The 18,715-nt window shown below is 45.8% G+C and overlaps 1 protein-coding gene across 1 annotated transcript in view; it reads left to right on the top strand.

Annotated features, from left to right (window-relative positions):
• Positions 1–18,715, top strand: part of TULP4 (TUB like protein 4) — a 274,900-nt gene that overhangs the window by 177,319 nt on the left and 78,866 nt on the right. The window lies entirely within an intron of this gene.

Below are 18,715 nucleotides of genomic sequence, written 5' to 3' on the forward strand. Positions count from 1 at the left end.
GGCATATATCGCATTGGTAGATGTGCAGGTGAACGAGCCTCTGATATTGTGGCTGATGTGATTAGGCCCTGTGACGGTGTCCCCTGAATAGATATGTGGACACAGTTGGCAACGGGCTTTGTTGCAAGGAGAGGTTCCTAGGTTAGTAGTTCTGTTGTGTGGTGTGTGGTTGTTGGTGAGTATTTGCTTCAGGCTGGGGGGCTGTCTGTAAGCAAGGACTGGCCTGTCTCTCAAGATCTGTGAGAGTGATGGGTCGTCCTTCAGGATAGGTTGTAGATCCTTGATGATGCATTGGAGAGGTTTTAGTTGAGGGCTGAAGGTGATGGCTGGTGGCGTTCTGTTGTTTTCTTTATTGGGCCTGTCCTGTAGTAGGTGACTTCTGGGTACTCTTCTGGCTCTATCAATCTGTTTCTTCACTTCAGCAGGTGGATATTGTAGTTGTAAGAATGCTTGATAGAGATCTTGTAGGTGTTTGTCTCTGTCTGAGGGGTTGGAACAAATGCGGTTGTATCGTAGAGCTTGGCTGTAGACAATGGATTGTGTGGTGTAGTCTGGATGAAAGCTGGAGGCATGTAGGTAGGAATAGCGGTCAGTAGGTTTCCGGTATAGGGTGGTGTTTATGTGACCATCGCTTATTAGCACCGTAGTGTCCAGGAAGTGGATCTCTTGTGTGAACTGGTCCAGGCTGAGGTTGATGGTGGGATGGAAATTGTTGAAATCATGGTGGAATTGCTCAAGGGCTTCTTTTCCATGGGTCCAGATGATGAAGATGTCATCAATGTAGCACAAGCAGAGTAGGGGCGTTAGGGGACGAGAGCTGAGGAAGCGTTGTTCTAAGTCAGCCATAAAAATGTTGGCATACTGTGGGACCATGCGGGTACCCATAGCAGTGCCGCTGATTTGAAGGTATACATTGTCCCCAAATGTGAAATAGTTATGGATGAGGACAAAGTCACAAAGTTCAGCCACCAGGTTTGCCATGACATTATCGGGGATACTGTTCCTGACAGCTTGTAGTCCATCTTTGTGTGGAATGTTTGTGTAGAAGGCTTCTACATCCATAGTGGCCAGGATGGTGTTTTCAGGAAGATCACCGAAGGATTGTAGTTTCCTCAGGAAGTCAGTGGTGTCTCGAAGATAGCTGGGAGTGCTGGTAGCGTAGGGCCTGAGGAGGGAGTCTACATAGCCAGACAGTCCTGCTGTCAGGGTGCCAATGCCTGAGATAATGTGGCGTCCAGGATTTCCAGGTTTATGGATCTTGGGTAGCAGATAGAATACCCCTGGTAGGAGTTCCAGGGGTGTGTCTGTGCGGATTTGTTCTTGTGCTTTTTCAGGGAGTTTTTTGAGCAAATGGTGTAGTTTCTTTTGGTAACCCTCAGAACTGAGACTAACCAGAGCCCATCTAAATATTATGAAAATTTACCTGAAGAGGTAATTCTCATGCACTAGACAAAAGCATTGGACAATGTGAATTCTAAATTACTGTGTCATCCAGGGCCATTTTTCACTCCTGGTATACTGAAACATTTGGGGCCTCATTTCAAATTATGCATGCAAAAAGGGACTGTGCTGTTATGCACCTAATGCATTTGTGCAATTATCTCAGTGATTCAAGTGAACTGGGGTAAGGCTTGTGCAAACAGGCAGTTACTTATACTGTCATTTGAACTTGCAGTTGCTCAGTTTGCACAAGCAATAAAAGTGACTGTGTCTGTGAATTGTGCATTAGTTGTGCATTTCCATTTGCATCTTTGAACGAGTAAATGGACCTGCCAAATTTTGAAAATAAAGCTGAGAGAAACGAGGACCTGAAGCAATCAATCTCCTTAAAAAATAAAATAAACAGATTTCTTGAACCATGGAATACATCTTGCTGAGCTTTGAAAAAGTCAGATGTAAAATTCTCCATTACTGCTTTCCTAATTCAACATAATATGTTGGTCATGGTGTCAATTATAGTGGGCACTGCGGTAGCCCTTTGGTTTTCATTTGCAGTATATCCAAGTAAGGACATGAGCTGAATAGTGAATGAGCCATTGAACAGTCTCTTCTTCCACAATGTTCATCCTCTTTATAATTAATATGTCTGTCATATGGCACTGAGAGAGAGGATGGGGACAGATTACCTTGTGGAAATAGAAGTTGCATTTTATCAGGATTGGATCATTTTATTTATGTGCTTTATAATTCCTTAAAAATTGTCAGATCCAGGCTCCAGGTACCTGTGACGTAAATTTGGAATATAAATCCATACAAAACATAACAGTCCATGCAAAGCCCATTAGGGAATTGTTAATGGGATATAATAATAATAATAAAAATACAGGTGAGTCTCATCTTACGGGCATTTAACATGCGCTAATTTAGCTTTGCGCGGTTGGCAAAAACAAAACAAAACAAAAAGAAAAATAACAATTTAAATACTGTACCTGTAGTGTAGGCGATTCTGCCCGCCATTACACTCAATATGATTTTGACTATACGGGATTTTCGCTTTACGCGCTGACTGTGGAACGTAACGCCAGCATAAGATGAGACTAGCCTGTACTTTGTATTTCCACAGAGCTTGCTTATAATCATAGGACTGGAATCCCAAAGTATTTTGCAAAGAGTAATGAATTAATTATCGCAACACCACCCTAGTGAGGCAGATAGTTTTATATTCCCTTTTTGAAGCTGAGGAAACTGAGGAACAGAGATTAAATGATTTGCTTGAGGTCAGTGGAAACAAACAAGCAGCAGATCTACCAGCTCCAAGTCCTATGCTTTATTCCCTGACTAAACTATCCTCTCCATGGGGTCTTTCATCTCTGTGTCACTGGTTAAACTCTGGTCACTCATTAATTGCCAGCTAATTCAAATTAGCTCTCACATTTGTATGTTCCAGGGCACAAATGTTGGTGGAGTGCCAAGACTAGCATGTACAAATGTGTTCGCTAATTCAGGTTAGTTAGAAATCAGTTAACTTGAGTTAAAAATCTTTACTGTAGGCAAATGCTTTGATAGTAACCAAAAATTGACACTATATGAGTGCTGTTGTGTAGTCTGACATTTTCCACTCAACCCTCATGTTTGCACATGACACTGTGCATATTTGTATGCATTATCCAGAGACAGTATGCAGATGAGGGTAGCTTTCAGTATACGCTTCAACATAATACTCTGTCCACGTAAAGGGACTGGGATTACATGAGGTCCAAGGGAAAGCGACTGTGACCAGGTGATTACTAAGGACATGAACAGACTATGCACTTATGTGATAGGGATTTAGAGGGAATGGACTGTATTGTTGTTACACACATAGACATGTATGTACAGGACTGGATTCTGATCTCACACCAGTTTTATTCTTATGTAACCTCACTGAGTTCAGTAGAGTTATGCCTGATTAATACTCATGTGAGTGAGATGAGAATCAACCCCACAGTATATTCTATTCTATGGTAGCTTCAGGACTGTCTCTGTTACCTAGAGCAGCATCACTTGGTGATACAGCAAATGGCAAGTAAATGTCAAATTTTGAATGTACATTTTCCCTATTTTCTTGATTTTTTTTCACACCTGATACTTATGAAAATTGATAATGAAGGCATCCCTGGAAGATATTCCACAAAATGGTACTGTGACCTTTAAAACAGTGCACTGTAAAAGTTAAATTTCCATGATGGTTTATCTTTTAATTTTTCTACTTGTCCTCAATGAAATTTTAGTGTCGTCCCTCCTTTGCCCCCACCCCACCTCTCCACTTCCTTTCTTTTCTATGCTAGAACTGCAAAATATTTTTTGAAGTTTGTAACAGAGAAAGGAGGAAACCTGAATATTTGTTTGACACCAAAGGAAATGTGTTAGTTCCATGCTGTAGCCAACATATATAAACTCAGCGGTTCCATTTAATTTGTTGGGAGAGGAAATCTTCCCCAATACTCTTACAGATGGGAAGGTTCTACGTTTTGAAATATTATGTTTGCCTGACTCCCCACCTAGTTTTCCTTTTAATCTCTTCTCCTTCCCTCTCATGCTCTCATACATGTCCGTCTCTCTTTCTCCAGTTTAGTCACACACTTCTCTCCCGCAATCAATTTGTCACCAACAGCCAATGATGACTTGTCCTATTCCCCTCCCACAGCAACCCACTTGTTCTATCCCCAACCCCTTACCAGTTTTTCCTCATTGGAAAGGATAGAGGAACTCTCTTCCCTCTCTGCCTGCAGCAGCCACTCAGAGCAGCTGAGTGCTACTGTCTTATCCATCTATTTTAGGGCTAGAAAATTAGATCAAACCACATATGTCATTCAGGGGATGTGAAAAATCCAGATCCTTGAGTGACTAAGGCTATATCTAGCACTTTTGTCAGTAAAACTTTTGTTGGTCAGGAGTGTGAAAAAAACATACACCCCGACCGACATAAGTTTCACGAACAGAAGTGCCAGTGTGGACAGCGCTTGGGAGATGCTTTCCTGCCGACACAGCTATCACCGCTCCGTCGGGGGTGGTTTAATTATGTAGATGGAAGCACTCTCTCCCATCGGCATAGAGGGGCTTCACGGGAGACCTTTTCGCGGTGCAACTGCAGCGGTATACAGCTATGCCACTGTAAGGTCTCTACTGTAGACATAGCCATAGTTAAGCCGACCGAAGTCCCCATGACAGTGGTAGGTTGACGGAGGAATTCTCCCATCGACCTAGCTACCACCTCTCGGGGAGGTGGATTGCCTATGACGATGCAGAACCCCTCCCTTTGGCATAGGTCATGTCTACAGCTCCGCTGTAGCGCTTCAGGTGTAGACAAGCCCATAGGCTTTGATACAGCCAACAGTTGCTGTAGTATTGTTTTAGGAGCAGCAGTGATCTGTATGCTCTGTATAACCTGTATGTTCAAAAGGTCTGTTACACTCCCTCCCCCCCCCCGCCCCTTTGTCTCCTCTCCCTCTTTGAATACCTGTGAAGTGGCTTCCCCCCTTCCCCTCCCTCCTGGAATGCTTGTGGGATGAATGGGCTGCTTGAACAGCTGGAAGATCAGAAGAGTTCCCAGGTAGACAAGGTATCTGGGACTCTGATTAGGCAGCGCTCACACACCCAATGCATGGACACTATCTGAGGTGGAGTGTGACCAGCTAGATGTGGCCAAGTCCTCTCTAGTCGCAGGCCACGAGAAGCAGCCCTTAAAAGGGGAAGGGGCCACGTGCTCAGGAGCGCACTCACAAGCTTGTACCTCCCGTGAAGGCCCTTTGCCCAGACCGCCTGGCCAGTGGTTTGTCGCATGCCTCGGGAAAACTTACCTTCACTTACTTTGAAGAATCCTAACCTCTCCAGTGCTGTGCCTGTCCTGGGAGTATGAGTATGCGAGTGTGAGTGTGACCCCCCCCACGCACTTCTTTTGAGCTTAGCTATCGATGTAATAAACGTGCTGCTTTCTGCCAAACTCTGGTTGGTCATTAGTCCTCCCTAAGCTTGCTAGCTGGCCCAATTTTGGGTAACAAGTATCTGAGTGCCTTCTGCATAAAATCAATAGCAATAGCGAAGTCCCTAGTGAACTTCATGGAGTCTCTAACACTTCTTCCTTTTCGCGGTTGAAACACTGCCTGGGGTAAGGTTTGTGTTTGTTTGTTTTGTTATATTTTTATTAAGGTGGCAGAGGTTGGAAATAGAAGAGAATGTTGGTATTGTGTGTCACAGTACAATAGTTTTATCAAAAGTTTTGCAACGTTTCCTAAACACAGTCAGACTGGATGTGTCTGATCTCCTTGGGAAGACTATTCTGTAGCCTATTCCCTCAGCCAAGAATGCTTTATTCCAGCTCTCAGGTATTCCGTCTGGGGCTTTGCTATATGCATCATCCCAAAAGAGCACAGCTGTTGCAGTGGGTCACAGATGGAAATTTGTTCTTTGATGTATCTGGGACTAGATCCATAAATTGCTTTCAAAATGATGACCAAAACCTTAAACTGGCATTGGAAGTTGACTGGGAACCAATGAAAGGACTTGAGCATGGGCCTGATGGGCTCACGGTGGCTTGACTTATGGAGAAAGTGGGCAGCTACATTCTGCACGAGCTGGAACCCATGCATTCTCTTCACATTTCAGCTTCAACTACAGTGAGTGACAGTAATCCAACCTGGAGATGACAAATGCTTGGATCACTGCAGCTGGGACCTCATCCGGGAGGAAACAATGAGTTTTCTTAGCAAGCTGGAGGTGAAAGAGGGCATTTTTGTAAACTGCTGCTACCTGGTCATCCACATTTAACAAAGAGTCAAAAAGGACCCTGAGGTTTCACACCACTTTGATGAATGAAAGCTGTATGCCCTCACTGGAAGGTGGAGAGAGCGTCTTGGCCAGTTTCCAACCAGTATTATTTCAGTCGTGCTTGGGTTCAGCTTGAGCCAGCTGGTCTTCATCCAATAACTAATTTCCTGTAGGATTTCTAACATTATAGTAATGGTGGTGATTGCATCAGTTGAGAATGAGGTATATAGCTGAGTGTCGAAAGCATGGGCTGTTAGTCCCCTACCATGTCTCTGTCTCTCCCGGTGGTCTCATGTTGCTATTGAAGAGAAGTATGGATAATATGGATCTCTGAGGGCCTTTGACAAGAGGCGGAGCTGTTACTTGTGTCTATTGCTATGAGGTGGTTACTTTTTAGTGTCACAAGAGCCATCTCTGTGCTATGCCCAGGTCTGAACCCTTATTGTGAGGCATCCAGGAGGTTGACTGATGTCACATATTGTTGAAGCATGGTGGTTACTACTTTCTCAATTATTTTGCCCAGGAACAGGAGGTTGGAGATGGGATGATAGTTGGAAAGAGTTTCAGGTTCAGGCTTCCTAAAGATTGAGGAACTATTGCATTTTTCAAGGCGTTTGATAGATGTGCTTCTCTGAAGGAGGCACTGACTATTTCCATTAATAGTGGGCATAGTTGTTCATCACTGGCTTTTGCCAGCCATGAGTAACATAGATTGGTTTTATATGTTGTGGCCCTAATATTTTTCAGGGCATCTTAAACTTTGTGATGTGTGAGGAAGCCCAACTCAGTCAGGGGTGGTGGGGTCGATAATACAATCCGGTCAGGGGTATGTTAGCTCCGTATGTATTCAGTTGATCCTATCAATGAAGTATGCTGACAGTTCTTTGCAGTGTTTGATGCTTGCATCTGGTGTCTGGGTGATGCAATCTTGGTAGGTTACCTGTTACACTATGCGAAATAGCTCTGCTGGCCGAGATTCTTCTGTATTGACTGTGGAGGAGTAGAAGGCTCATTTTGCTTCCTTTTCTCCATTGGCTAAGTCCTGTAAGGGTTGTTTGTGCTGCTGGTGGAATGATTCAGAATGTGTTTTGCGAAACTGGCAGTCTAACTTTCATCTGCTGTAGTTCATCTGTGAACCACGGTGATCTTCCCAGTTGGTGGGGGAAGAAGATGGTTTGGGGCCAAGGCATTGATGGTAGTGAATATCAGGTGACTGTACTAACTCATTGGAACCTTGGTCTTGTAATTGAATGGCTTGTTCTCCTTGCTCGAGTGGAAAACCTTGTGAGTTCAGGAGCTTTGTTTGCTCACTGCCCTGGTTAGAAGGAGCTTTGACCCCACATGGAATCATTCATTTGTAGGAACAGGACCATGCTTGTAACCTCTGAAATCAATGGGAGTTAGGTACCTGCATACCTTTGAGGAGCTAGGTGTTAGACTCCAACAGCCAGGGCACAGGAATCTAGAGGTGAGTTGCAAACCCCGATTTCTTGCATATGCTGCTTCAGGAATTAGTTACCAGTAAGAAATGTTCCCCTAATGTTCTAAAGAGAATGACATTTGACTGGTTGTCACTTCAAGTGGGACACTCATAGCACATAATTATATGGCATTTTTCATCTCCAAAGTGCTTCACAAACATAAATCAACACTCAGTAGCAGGTCTTTTCAGTTCAATAAATAATCATGGGGCTTGCATCATTTTTCAGCCTGCCCCCATTTTCCAAGCCCCGCATTGGAGCATCTGACCTCATGGGCCAGAACCCTTATTACTGGACATTGCGCATACTATTGCATAGAGCCCCATCAGCTGCATGGGACTGCTCATGATACTTAGCACTATATACTCAGTAGTAAGACTTTGCAGGATTGGGTCCTTTGTCTGGAGGGCATCGCATAGGTGCTGAAACTGGGTCTGCTGCCACACACCCTGGCTTGAAGTGGTTTCCATCATATACAGGATTTACAGTTTGATTCAATGGCTGTCAGTATCCCTACTATAAAAATTGTTCCAGCACCCCCGGAGCAATGTGACCTGATACAGTTTACTTCAGCTCCCACTGACTGAATCATTCAGGGGTATGACCTCGTGGCTTCTTGGAAATGGCTGCTTTCCTGCTTCGTCAGGGTCTTGTGAAGTCCCTTTTTGGTTGGCGGAAGAATCTGGAAGGATAATGCAGGAATGAAAATGTAATTTGAAATGATGGACAGTATAAAGTCTTAGCCGCTGTCCTGAGACCAAGGGTATTGGAGCCTTCCCAAAAGTGGGGAGGTCGGGGCCCCCCACCTCTCCCCTTCCCCCAAGGGCCTGCCTACTTCCCTCCTGTTCCCCTGGAGGCCCTGCCCCAGGCCAAACCAAAAGCCGGACGGGGGCCAGGGACACCCCCGCCCCTCAGGGTGAAAGCAGTCCCCTGACCATGTCCCCACCCCCAGGAACCCCTGCCCATGGCAGGTGGAGGTACCCAGGCTCTCCAGAACTGCCCATGCGGTTCTCTCTGACCCGGCTTCAGCTTGGGGGGGGGGCCTCGGAGCCTCAGCCTAGCCATGATGAGAGCCACGTGGGCAGCTGTGGGGAGCTGTGGCGGACCCTCCACTTCCCCTGGGAAGGGAGCCTGCCAAAAGCAGCCCCCGGCCTGTGTCCGTGCCCCCAGACTCCCCCGGCCAGGGCAGGTGGAGTGTACGCAGCTCCGCACCCTTCTCAGAAAAACTCGTTTGGCATCAATCCTTGTTAAAGAGTATTGTTAAAATGTGCCCCACAAAAAAGGGATTATTTTAATAGTTGGTGATAAGAAAGCTTTTATCTTGTTACCTGGAAGGATGCACTTGTATACTGGATTTTAAAATCATGTTTGTGATGGTTTTTGGCCATGTATAGAAGTTTATCTCAAGATACTAGAGCTGGGAGAGGGCTTTGACATATCTAATAATGACAAGGAGGTGCTGTATTGCCAGAGGGTTGGACAAGAACTGCACATGGGGCTCAATTCTTTCACTTATGACTGTTTGATACTGGTGTAACTCCATTGACTTCACTGGGGTTACTACTGAGCTCTGCTGGTGCGTGTGAGAGAAGAATCAGACCCACTGTCTTCAACACAGTAAAGTCGTGTTGAAAACGAATGACTTTGTTTTAATTGCTGGAACAGGCCATATTCAGTTATTGCTATTAATATCTCAAGAGGTACTATTTACCTACATTTATTCCCTGCATTACCAGTGAAGTAAATTATTAGACTTCTTTTTTTACGGTCATAAGATTCACTGTCTAGTTTCTCTTTTCCTACTATTAGTTTTTCCTTATGGAGACTCAAGGGCTTGTTAATATTCTGTTTGACCTGGGGGAGAGGTTGATGTGAAACATCACAAGGTACTTTCTTTCTTCAGTTTGATATGAAAATAAATATATAGGCAATTAGCTTATTTAGATTCCAGTCCTGCAAATAGTACCAGGCATATTGCTTACTACCATGAGTAGTTCCATAGGCGGCAGTAAGGATATATAGGATTGGGTTCTTGGTTGTGCCTCAATTAGCCATTTATATCTGTATCACTATTGTTACCAGTGGTGCAGAAAATAAGCACAGCATTTGGAACATTGGTAGTTTGCAGTGCAAGGCCGTGTCGGATGTTTGAGGGGGAGAGGTTCGTTATTGTCCCCAGGACTCACCTTCCCTATTTGCATAGCAACCCTGGCTGCTTCAGCATCATATTTTGTTTCATCCAGCAAACAGAGGCAGACTTCAATTTCTAAATCATATCTTGAACATCTTGAATTTCCTGATGGAATCTGGGACCCAGAAAAGAATTAACATTAAAACAATTTCTCCTTTCTGGGCATTGATGCAGAACAGATGGAATCTGTGTACATTGTATGTCCTGTATGTCTATAATTGGATCAATACCCCATTGTGCTGGGTGCTGCACAGAGATACGGTATGACATGATCCTGGCCCAAAAGAGCTTACAAGCTAAATAGATAAGTCAAACAAAGAGTAATGGATGGACAAGATATAATCAAAATATTAAAATTACACAACTTTAATGATTGATTTGTGTCCCTGTTCAGTATCTCTGAATATCAGGCCCAAGGTTTCTCAAGTTGGGCAATCAGAAAATGAGAAACCCCTGTGATTGAACACTTCGAAAAAATACATCAGAGGGACTAGAGCATTCTAGTTTTACTGTGCCTTTCTCAGCCTGCTGACCTTCTCTCTCCTGAAGCTCAAAAGCACTTGTAGCCTTCAGTGCATGTAGTTTTTTTATTATTTATACTACAGTAATACCTAGAGGTCCCAGTCAAGATCCCCATTGTTGGGATTGTATAAACACACAGTCCCTGCACTAGTCTAGTACAGAGAAAACCTCTCCGAGGCCAGACATTCTCTATATCTGGGGAGCAGGTGCTGCAGAGTTAGGCCCTTATTCCAGAACTGACTGCGTTGCACGCACATCCTTGCACCCTCTGAGAGCCCTGTTAACTTCAATGGGGTTTTGTACATTGGGGAAATTCTGCCACTGCACATGCACAGAATTCATCCCCCCGTCCTCCCAATTTTTTTTCTCTGCAGAATATAGATTCTGCTAGAGAGGCACTGCAGTTATACCTTTTGCCCAGCAGGGGCTGCTGCGTTGCCAGAAGAGGGGGCAACCAGCCAGAGTGGCTGTGTTCCTCACAGTGGGGACAGGTGAGGAGGCACCAGATGGACAGAGCAGGGCATGCAGAGCTGCTGGAGGTCACAGACTGTAGTTCAGAAGGTCTAGTGCGGGGACAGACTGGGGCATGGGCTCAGGAGCTAGTGTGGTGACAACATTGAGCTGGGACTGAATGGGAGGTGGGATGCAGGGACACCTGGGGATGGGGGTAGGAGGTGCAGGGACACATAGATAAAGGGGGATATGTGTCTGACTGAATGGGAAAGTCTAGAGGTCAGCCAGGTTCTGCAGGGGGAGACTCTCCAACTCCCTAACAATCCCTTCCTTCCCCTCCACCTCCCTGTCAAGGTTCCTTCCCCACTCTGATCTCTAGGGTACAGATGTGGGGACCTGCATGAAAGACCCCCTAAACTTATTCTTACCAGCTTAGGTTAAATACTTCCCCAAGGTACAAACTTTGCCTTGTCCTTGAACAGTATGCTGCCACCACCAAGCATTTTAAACAAAGAACGGGGAAAGAGCCCACTTGGAGACGTCTTCCCCCAAAATATCCCCCCAAGCTCTACACCCCCTTTCCTGGGGAAAGCTTGATAATAATCCTCACCATTTGGTACAGGTGGACAAAGACCCAAACCCTTGGATCTTAAGAACAATGAAAAATCAATCGGGTTCTTAAAAGAAGAATTTTAATTAAAGAAAAGGTAAAAAAATCACCTTTGTAAAATCAGGATGGTGAATACCTTACAGGGTAATCAGATTCAAAACATAGAGAATCCCTCTAGGCAAAACCTTAAGTTACAAAAAGACACAAAAACAGGAATATACATTCATAGATTCATAGATATTTAGGTCAGAAGGGACCATTATGATCATCTAGTCTGACCTCCTGCACAACACAGGCCACAGAATTTCACCCACCACTCCTACAAAAAAAACCCCCTCGCACCTATATCTGTGCTATTGAAGTCCTCAAATCGTAGTTTAAAGACTTCAAGGAGCAGAGAATCCTCCAGCAAGTGACCCGTGCCCCATGCTACAGAGGAAGGCGAAAAACCTCCAGGGCCTCTTCCAATCTGCCCTGGAGGAAAATTCCTTCCCGACCCCAAATATGGCGATCAGCTAAACCCTGAGCATATGGGCAAGATTCATCAGCCAGATACTAGAGAAAATTCTTTCTTGGGTAACTCGGATCTCACCCCATCTAATAGCCCATCACAAGCCATTGGACCTATTTACCATGAATATTTAATTACCAAAACCATGTTATCCCATCATACCATCTCCTCCATAAACTTATCGAGTTTAATCTTAAAACCAGATAGATCTTTTGCCCCCACTGCTTCCCTTGGAAGGCTATTCCAAAACTTCACTCCTCTGATGGTTAAAAACCTTCATCTAATTTCTAGTCTAAATTTCCTAGTGGCCAGTTTATATCCACTTGTTCTTGTGTCCACATTGGTACTGAGCTTAAATAATTCCTCTCCCTCTCTGGTATTTATCCCTCTGATATATTTATAGAGAGCAATCATATCTCCCCTCAACCTTCTTTTAGTTAGGCTAAACAAGCCAAGCTCCCTGAGTCTCCTTTCATAAGACAAGTTTTCCATTCCTCGGATCATCCTAGTAGCCCTTCTCTGTACCTGTTCCAGTTTGAATTCATCCTTCTTAAACATGGGATACCAGAACTGCACACAGTATTCTAGGTGAGGTCTCACCAGTGCCTTGTGTAACGGTACTAAAACCTCCTTATCCCTACTGGAAATACCTCTCCTGATGCATCCCAAGACCGCATTAGCTTTTTTCACAGCCATATCGCATTGGCAGCTCATAGTCATCCTATGATCAACCAATACTCCAAGGTCCTTTTCCTCCTCCATTACTTCTAATTGATGCGTCCCTAGCTTATAACTAAAATTCTTGTTATTAATCCCTAAATGCATGACCTTACACTTCTCACTGTTAAATTTCATCCTATTACTATTACTCCAGTTTACAAGGTCCCTCCAGCACAGCTTATTTTACAAGCCATTAAGCAAAAGAAAATCTAACGCATTTTCTAGCTAGATTACTTACTAACTTTACAGGAGTTGTAAGGCTTGCATTTCTAATCTGTTCCCTGCAAAAACATCACACAGGCAGACAGAACCCTTTGTTCTCTCCCCCCCACCCCTCCAGATTTGAAAGTATCTTGTCCCCTCATTGGTCATTTTGGGTCAGGTGCCAGCGAGGTTACCTTAGCTTCTTAACCCTTTACAGGTGAAAGGGTTTTCCCTCTGGCTAGGAGGGATTTTATAGCACTGTATACAGAAAGGTGGGTACCCTTCTCTTTATATTTATGACCCCCCCACCCCCAATCACAGATAGGATGAACACTGGCCATGATTTCTTCCTGGAGCTCAAAGGAGAAAACAGAGTTAATAAGACACATGCACCTCTAAATATACTACTAACTGTATAAAGAGTAACAATATTTTCCACATCTTAAGGATGATTTGGACCAGTTGATTCTGGGAAACTTTCACAAGAGCGTGCATCAGCCACTTTGTTAGAAGCTCCTGAAATGTGTTGTATGTCGAAATCAAAATCTTGGAGAGCTCAACTCCACCAAATAAGTTTTTTGTGTAATTTCCCTTGGTGATATGAAGCGACTGTAGCGCAGTATGGTCGGTTTGCAGGTGGAAACGCAGTCCCCAAACATATTGGCGTAGCTTTTCCAGAGTGTAGACAATGGCGTAACATTCCTTTTCACTGATTGACCAGTGGTTTTCCCTCTCAGACAGCTTCTTGCTGAGAAACACAACAGGGTGGAACTCTTGATTCGGTCCTTCCTGCATTAAGACTGTATTAAGACCCACACCATGCTCGGACGCATCTGTGGTTACTAGGAACGGTTTGTCGAAGTCTGGGGCCCTTAGCACAGAGTTGGACATGAGTGTCGCTTTAAGTTGGTTAAAGGCCCTTCTGACACTCTTCGTCACTGAACGGCATTTGGCTGTTTCTTTTTGGTTAGATCTGTCAGTTGGGTGGCGATTTGGCTGTATTGCGGTACAAATCGCTGGTAATAACCGGCCAAGCCTAAGAAGGATTGGACCCGTTTCTTTGACTTTGGGACAGGCCACTTTTGGGTAGCATCCACTTTGGCCTGTAGGGGGTTGATAGTTCCTTGACCCACCTGGTGTCCACGGTAAGTCACTCTGTTTAGGCCTATTTGACACTTCTTAGCCTTAACAGTTAGTCTCGCCTCCCTTAGGTGCTTGCAGGCTTTTTGTAGCTGTTCCAGGTGTTCTGCCCAGGAATCCGAATATATGGCCACATCGTCAAGGTAGGCGACTGCATATTCTCCTAATCCTGCTAGGAGACCATCTACAAGTTTTTGGAAGATGGCGGGTGCATTCCGCAGCCCGAAAGGGAGCACGTTAAATTCATACAGCCCGAGATGTGTGATGAAGGCTGACCTTTCCTTGGTGGATTCATCTAGCGGTACCTGCCAGTACCCCTTGGTTAAGTCCAAGGTAGAGATGAACTGGGCCCGTCCCAGTTTCTCTAACAGTTCATCTGTGCGTGGCATTGGATAGTTGTCTGGGCGAGTTACAGCATTTAGCTTACGGTAGTCCACGCAAAAACGTATCTCCCCATCTGGTTTGGGAACTAGAACCACTGGAGATGCCCATGCACTGCCAGAGGGGCAGATTACACCCATCTGTTGCATATCCTGGATCTCCCGTTCTATAGCAGTTTTAGCTTGAGGAGACACCCGGTAAGGTTGGGCTCTAATTGGGTGAGCATGATCTGTGTCACTGGTGTGGTATGCCCGTTCAGTCAGTTCTGGGGTGGCTGAGAATGTCGGCGCGTAGCTAGTGCACAGCTCCTGGATCTGCTGTCGCTGCATACGCCCAAGGGTCATGGAGAGGTTCACCTCTTCCACGCCACCATCACTTTTCCCTTCGTAGTAGACACCTTCAGGCCACTCAGCATCATCTTCTACCTGGGCTGTAAACTGACAAACCTTTAATTTTCTGGAATAAAAGGGCTTTAGAGAATTAATATGGTACACCTTAGGCTTTCGGTTGGAGGTGGGGAATGCTATGAGATAATTAACAGCTCCCAGGCGCTCTTGGACCGTGAATGGCCCTTCCCACGACACTTCCATTTTATGGGCCTGGAGTGCCTTTAAGGCCATGACCTGGTCCCCTACTTTGAAGGACCGCTCTCTGGCATGTTTATCATACCAGACTTTTTGCTCTTTTTGAGCATCTTTTAGGTTTTCTTTAGCAAGGGCTAAAGAGGTTTGGAGGGTGTTTTGTAGGTTGGTTACAAAGTCCAGAATGTTAGTTCCTGGAGAAGGTGTAAACCCCTCCCATTGCAGCTTCACCAACTGTAATGGCCCCTTAACCTCGCGGCTGTATACAAGTTCAAATGGTGAAAACCCTAAACTGGGATGTGGTACAGCTGTGTCGGCAAAGAGCAACTGCTGCAACATTAGGTCCCAATCACTGGAGTGCTCATTTACGAATTTATGTATCATGGCCCCCAAAGTTCCATTAAACTTCTCCACCAGGCCATTTGTTTGATGGTGGTAAGGGGTGGCAACCAAGTGATTCACCCCATGAGCTTCCCAAAGGCTTTCCATAGTTCCTGCCAGGAAATTAGTTCCTGCATCTGTAAGGATGTCATTGGCCAACCTACCCTGGCAAAAATGTCCGTTAGTGTCTGGCACACACTTTTAGCCCTGGTGTTGCTTAGAGCTACTGCTTCCGGCCATCAGGTGGCAAAATCATAGAATATAGAATATCAGGGTTGGAAGGGACCCCAGAAGGTCATCTAGTCCAACCCCCAAAATCCAACCCCAAAAATTCATGAAAGTCAGTATGTACTGCTTTCCTCTGGTGCCTTTTTTGGAAAAGGACCCAGAATATCCACAGCTACTCCCTGAAATGGAATCTCAATGATGGGGAGTGGCTGGAGAGGGACTTTGACCTGGTCTTGGGGTTTTCCCACTCTTTGGCACACCTCACAAGACCGGACATAGGTAGAAAAATCCTTGCCCATTACCTCCCAGTGGAATGACTTTCCCAAATGGTCTTTGGTTCTGTTCACCCCAGCATGGCTACTAGGATGATTGTGGGCTAAGCTTAATAGCTTTACCTGGTACTTAGTTGGAACTACCAACTGTCTCTGAGCACGCCAGTCTCCCTGGTGTCCACCAGAAAGAATTTCCTTGTATAAAAGTCTTCTTTCTACCACAAACTTGGATCGATTAGAAGAGCTGAGAGGCAGTGGGTTGCTCCGTGCCACCGTCTAAGCTCTCTGGAGGCTTTCATCTGCTTCCTGTTCAGTCTGGAACTCTTCCCTTGATGCTGGAGACATTAGTTCCTCATTGGATTGTGTACCGGGGCTTGGTCCCTCTGGAAGTGATGCCAGTGATGGTGCTGTTTCTGTTGACTGTGAACCGCTCTCCCCTGGTGCACTATGTTGGGGTTCAGGCTCCAGCTGAGCTTCTTGTGTAGGGTTATCTGCTGCTGCCGGTGCAGGTTCAGTGGGGCCTTCTGGTGTTGGGGTTGCAAGTACTGGATTCAGTGCTGGCAATGGTTCTGGTTCTGGTTGTTCCGCCGGTTCCGGGACTGGCTCTGTCTGGGTCTCTGGGACTGGATCCATTACTGCTCTTGCAGACGTTGGTATGGGGTCTGGTTCCATCACCTCTGACCGGGTCTTGGTAAAAGTTTCCGGAACAGAGCTTGGCATGACAGCTTGCTTAGCCTGGCTGTGGGTGACCATTCCCACCCTCTTGGCTAGCTTCACATGAAAGGCCAAGTCTTCCCCCAACAGCATGAGGATGGGATAATCGTTATAGACTGCAAAGTCCACGTTCCTGACCAATCTTTGTACTGGACTGGCAACTTGGCTGTAGGCAAGTCAAAAGAGTTTGACTTGAAGGGTTGAATTGTCACTTGGACCTCTGGGTTGATTAAATTGGGGTCCACTAAGGAAGCATGGATAGCCGACACTTGTGCTCCGGTGTCCCTCCATGCTGTGACCTTCTTCCCGCCCATACTCACAGTTTCCCTGTGCTCTCAGGGTGTCTGGGAGGCATCTGGGCCTGAGGCCCTCTGGGGTGATTCCGGTGCAATGATCTGTAGTCTGTTGGGGTTCTTGGTGTAGTTGGCCTTTACATGCCCCAGCTCATTACATTTAAAACATTGCCCAGCTGACTGGTCACTGGGGTGAGGTGGGTTGCTGGAGAACGGTGTGGCGGGAAGATAAGGTGTCTGGAGTGTTCCTTGGGGTGTAATTTGGGCCTTGGGCTGCCCCTGATAGTAGGGTGTGGTCTGAGGGTGTTCCTTCTGGTATCCACTCCAACTGCGACCAGGGTTGTTTCTCTCTCCTCCCTCCATCCATTTTGTTCCGGTTTGCCCCTCCTCTGTGGCAGTCTGGGAATGCTCGTATTGATCAGCATAAGAAGCAAGACTTCCTGCTGAGTCCATTTTTTTATCCCACAAACACTGTTTTATATCCTCCTTGGACATATTCAGGAATTGCTCCTGAGTCATCAAATTCCGCATTCCTCCAAAGTTAGTTACAGCCCATCCGTTGAGCCATTTATCAAACAAAATCTGTCATTTGGTTTAGATAAGCCCCATTGCTTAGTCCAGGCCCTCTCTTAAGGGTTTGAAATTTTACTCTGTAAGTTTCAGGTGTAACTTGAAATTGCTTTAAAACCAAATCCTTGAATTTATTGTAGTCAGAAGCCTCATCAATAGGCATCTTATTGAATATGTCCAGAGCTCTTCCAGTCAATTTTGCGATCAGTGTGGTCATCTTGTGAGCTTCAGGAATTTTATGGAGTGTGCACAGTCTCTGAAAGGTGAGAAAATATTCAGCAATATTACTGAATTCATCATACTGTGGACATAGTCACTCCCATTTGTGGATTGTTGGGGAAGGATTGTTAGGGTTATCCGGTATATTCTGCTGAGCCCTTGCCTTCTCTAGCTCCAGTGCTTGCTTCCTCTCTTTTTTCCTCTTCTCCATTTCTTTTTCCTTTGCCTCCGTAGCTCTCCTGTGGGCAGCCTCCTGGGTTTTCTCTGCCTCCTTAGCTCTCCTGTGGGCAGCCTCCTGGGTTTTCTCTGCCTCCTTAGCTCTCCTGTGGGCAGCCTCCTGGGTTTTCTCTGCCTCTTTCGCTGTCTCCATAACTCTCTGGTGGGCAGCCTCCTGGGATTTGTCTGCCTCTCCGCACCTTGTGGCCCAGGTACAATGCCTCTGCCATCTGCACCTTACACCTTCCAGCTTTTACAGTCAGTTCTGCCTCCTTGAGGCAGCCCAGCACCATCTTCACCTGGGACACATGTTCGTATCAGGTCTGGCTAAAGACACAGATGTCCTTAATGTACGCCAGGGCCAAGTTCTCCACCCCCCCTCAGCTTGTCTAGAATCTCACCAGGCCTAGGCCTGGGGTAGGCATCAGACACGGTGATGGCTTTAAGCTTCCGATAGTCCCCCCAAACCAGATCGACCCGTCTTTCTTGGAAATCAGCCCCACGGGTGAGGCCCATGGGCTGTTGAACAGCTCGATCACCTCTAAAGTCAGCATGTCCTTGACCTCTCTCTCCATGTTCTGGGCTGTTTTTCCAGTGACTCTGAACGGGATACACCTGATGGGAGGATTGGCTCCCACCTCAGGGAATGGATCCACCAGGGGGTCTTCCCCCTTCTCCTCCCAACTGTTCCTTACCTGGTCCAGGGGTCCCCTCAGTCTCCTCCCATCCAGCAACTCAAAAGGGAAGCCTGTACCACAGGTGGGGCCGGTACTTGTCCCAAT

This window comes from Eretmochelys imbricata, chromosome 3 (assembly GCF_965152235.1).
Source record: "Eretmochelys imbricata isolate rEreImb1 chromosome 3, rEreImb1.hap1, whole genome shotgun sequence".
Taxonomy (NCBI): domain Eukaryota; kingdom Metazoa; phylum Chordata; order Testudines; family Cheloniidae; genus Eretmochelys; species Eretmochelys imbricata.